This window comes from Anarrhichthys ocellatus, unplaced genomic scaffold, assembly GCF_004355925.1.
Source record: "Anarrhichthys ocellatus isolate YVR2014 unplaced genomic scaffold, GSC_Weel_1.0 scaffold5, whole genome shotgun sequence".
Taxonomy (NCBI): Eukaryota; Metazoa; Chordata; class Actinopteri; order Perciformes; family Anarhichadidae; genus Anarrhichthys; species Anarrhichthys ocellatus.
The window spans coordinates 4989341-4993672 of NW_022280035.1; the positions used below are offsets into that span (position 1 = coordinate 4989341).

Sequence of the window (4332 nt, forward strand, 5' to 3'; positions counted from 1 at the left end):
CTCTCTCTCTCTCTCTCTCTCTCTCTCTCTCTCTCTCTCTCTCTCTAGCTTCAGTTCACTTGCTGCTTTCCATCAGTCGTTCACCTGCTGGCCTCACTCTCAGCTCTTCAGAGTGTCGCACACTCTCAGTGAGCATCCTCTCCACCACTGATTCTCCTCCCTCTCGCTCTCTCTCGCTCTCTCTCTCTCTCTCTCTCTCTCTCTCTCTCTCTCTCCTCCCACTCAGCCTCTCACACACACATATGCCCTCTGTAGTTGTCACTTCCTCTCATCTCCACCGTCTCCGCTCTCAAGCTCAACCATGCATGATGTGGTGCTACTTGCCCGAAATCCAGTACTCTGAGCCGCGCAACACCACATTCAAATTCATGCTCATTATAATATGACGTGAACAAGGCGATTATGTCCAACATTTAGCTCCCGAAGGTGAGCAAGCGTTGCAGCCTCCTTGCTGCTCATTGTGCAGGATGAGTAAGAGTTTGTGCAAATGTTTTTAATTACTCTAATAAGTCTCATTCAATCCCCAGTGAACATGTGCGTTTCCCCCATAAGCTACCATTCACAGTTCCCAGTAGACCTGTGACTAATGTCACCAATACCGCCTTTTCCTGCTAAATCCCTGCAAAACAATATTCTATGAGTGTCGACCCATCTGTCGAGCTTCTTAATGAAAAAGCATGCACCTATAAGACTAAAGTATGTGTGTTTATTTGTGTGTGTGTGTGTGTGTGTTCTGTATGTGTCAGACATGAAGAGATAACAAGGGATTAGAGCACAGTCCTCATGTGCACCATTAGGAGCTGCATTGTGATAAACAAAACAAATAATCCTCTCACTGTCCAAAGCTTACTGGTAAAAAGAAGAAAAAAATCTATTATATCATTGGACAAAACTTTAATATTGAGCAGATTAGCAGTGATTTAGAGACGTCCCGCTTTGGTGGCACAATAATCTCTCTCTATCTCTCTTTTAAACCCTTGAGCAAAGACTGCAGATGTTATATACGAGGGTCATTTTTTTCCCGGGGGAAAAGATCAGGACCAAGAGTTTTGGGGTTTCAAAAAAGAAATTGTTGTCTGCGACGGCTTTCGTCCATAGTGCTTATAGATAAAAACACATTATCGGATAAGAGCAGGCAGACTGTTGTTTAGACGCGGATCATTGCAGCTGGCCCCTGTTAAGGTTTGGACTGGCGGTCTGAGAAAGGACTCAACACTCCTGTACGCCGACGAGATAATAAATAAAAGAACAACAACAACAAGAAAAGCCATGTGGAGCTTTATTTCTTATCTCCAGTGAACAAAGATAGCTGGTTTTAAATTGGGAGTATCCATCCAGCTCCAATGTCCTTTGCAGAATCCCAGAGTAAATTCCGTTTCGATCGGCACCCGCCGCTGCAAGGGATTCCCATCCCATTAGCCTGGTGAAATGGCCTGTGGTCACTCCCCTTTTCCTGCCCCTAATCCTTATCCTCTGAGAATCCGCCTCTCTCACTTTCAGCTTTTTAGCAGCTATTTCTCAACCAAGACCAGTTAGACAAGAATACAAGACGCAATATGTGTCTTACTGTAACCTCACAGGATTAGGAAGAGCCAAATCAAGAGTCAGCAACTGTGCGTTCATTGTCCATCATGTGTCATTACAATAAAAATTCATACAAGTTGAGCTGAATCAAAATAAACCCAGCGAGCAGTTAAGAGTGTAATCTGTATGATGTGTGTGTGTGTGTGTGTGTGTGTGTATGGGAGGGTGTGTGTGACCTCTGACATGCTGCTGGTGTATAATGTGTCAGTGATTGGAGACTTACTGCCCTTTGGGGTCACTGGCTGGTCCAGCACGCAAGATGGCTGCTGTTCTGACATATGAATGAATGGTTATTTATGTGAACCATTGGGTTTCTCCCACAGGTTGAGATTTAATTAGGGGGGGGGTTGACCTCATGGGGGGAGAGGGGATGGAAATGTGAGCCACAAGAGTCGGCTAAAAAACTGCACTGAATTCATGAGCTATCCAATGACTGTACATGAATGCATCATTCCAGCAGAGTTTACTGCTCACTTTCTACTTAGTTTCCGCACCGATAAATTATTATATTCATCATCAGAATGAAAGAAAAATGTTAATTTTCTTTTTTGTGTCAAATCTCACAGACATTTGCATTGTTTATCATGATAATGTTCCATGGTAAATCACTTGCACCATCTAGATATTAATACGAATATGTAAATATTTCGAGTCACTGTAATTGTCTGTGACTAAAGACAGAAGTCAATCAAAGACTCTCACTGTTCCTGCAGCAACATGTTGGATGTAGGAGGTCTGAGGATTCTCCTGCTGTGCCTAGATTTGTTAAAACACGCCTCCAGTCGCTCTTAAACAAATTCACTGTGATAATCAAGCCCATAGTTTGTTTGCAAGGCAAAGTAGGAATGCCAACTGCGTCCTAACTTTTGAAGAAACTTTACATCCCCACCATGATTTCTCTGCAGTGCGCGTGAACCCCACTGTGACTATGATTGTGACTGGTTTGATAATCATGAAGCGTTATTGTTAAATGTCATGTTTTGAACTGGGTAATTGGGCTACAACATTAGGGGGGCAGTAAGGCAGATATGAAAGGTAAGCATATTGCTAATGACATTAATTCTCTCCTGTTTAAACAGTTGGGTAAGTAGTAACGTCTGAGGCACAAAGTAAACAGTAAATAATGATAACATAATAAATGTAAAATAAGACTTAGGATCTATACAGTCATGCTAGCAGCTCTGTGAAGCTGTGCCATAACACTAACTTGCTGACGTTTAGTAGGTTTTATGTTTAGCACGTTCGCCCTCGTAGTTTTGAAGTATTGATCAAATTACATTTTGTTCTGAAGGTGTCGTTAGATGAAAAGTTATGGGATGGCCACGGTTACTTATTCATCCTGACAGCGACATGAAAGTCTGTGGCTAATTTCGTGGCAATTCGTGTGGAGACATTTCATGACAGAAACAAAAAATCTCAACATGCTGGTGGCACATGGGAAAAGATGAGCAGGATACGTCTCATGTCTGAACACATTTTAATGGTAATCGATGGAGAAGCTTAGATATGGCAGTCTGGAGGAAAGTGGTGAACTGATCACCTGACATTGCCATATCTAGAGCCACGGCTTAATATCATTTCAATTCTGGGAATATTTCTCATAGTCTCTGAGTAATATGACCCTAATATCTCGCCTCCTCGTCAGCATCCACCACTGAACCAGAGGTTTGACCTCAATTCATTTATAAGCACTGCTGACAATCCCCAAACACAAATCATTTATCAAGCGAGTTGTTTATAATGTGTGTGAAAATGTATCTCAGAGGTCAGACATCAACAGATTCAGCTGTGCCGCTCGGTGATCTTGTTTCCCCCGTGTCATCATATATTACGGGGATGACACTGAAGAGTTCAGATATAAGTAACCAACCCCGTGTTGGATTTCTTTTTTTTTATTTGCGATGAAGGAGCAACACCTGCTGCCTCGCCTATACCATCAGTCCTCCAACAGCCAGAGACAGGAGAAGCCCATGTGCAACGAATTACCACACAAATAGACCCTGGAATTGCCCTGTTTTCAGGGTCATCCCTCCCAACCACCGTCAAAATGACCTGAAGCACTCAAACAAATAGGAGGAGGATTCTCTCTGGTGTGAAACCATTTCTCTGAGCCGTGCTTATATGAGTTACTTGTCTCTTGTGTGTGTGTGTGTGTGTGTGTGTGGGGCTTCACTATGAGTCCCAAAGGCAATCTTTCCAGATGAAATGATCTGATTCCCACTCAAAAAAAGGTTTTATTTTGGTGGAAGTTCAGCTACATGAATATACTGTATGTAATATATAACGTAACATTTTATATGATCTTCTAAGTCCGATTTATTTAGGTATCTTATTCTGTGTGTGAGAGAGGGAAGCAATAAAAAAGCTACTCCAGGACTTTCCCCAATCTGTTTTGGAAAATGCAAAACCTTCTAGGCCTTTTTGTCTGATAGCGAACGGTCACCGCTGCTACAATCAGACAAAAGCAAATATTGGACAAATTTCGAAAAGCAGATAAGTCTGAGAAGCTGTTTTTTCCCCAGGGAACTGAACCTCTAAAAGTCCTTTTATACAAACAGATAGATATGAAAATCCTTTTCAGTAGTTCTTATCAAGACATTATAATACACCGACTGTTTTGACTTGAAGGTACTTGGGCACATTTTTAAAAATGTACCACTGTATTTATGTGAAGAATAGAAAAATAGTCAAACACAATGACTGTACAATCAAATGCTTTATGCATTGAATGATGAATATTAAAATATC

At 41.7% G+C, this 4332-nt stretch overlaps 1 protein-coding gene across 9 annotated transcripts in view; it reads right to left on the reverse strand.

Annotated features, from left to right (window-relative positions):
- LOC116381986 (rap1 GTPase-activating protein 1-like) overlaps window positions 1–4332 on the reverse strand; it is a 38675-nt gene that overhangs the window by 19477 nt on the left and 14866 nt on the right. The gene's annotated exons all lie outside the window — the stretch shown is intronic.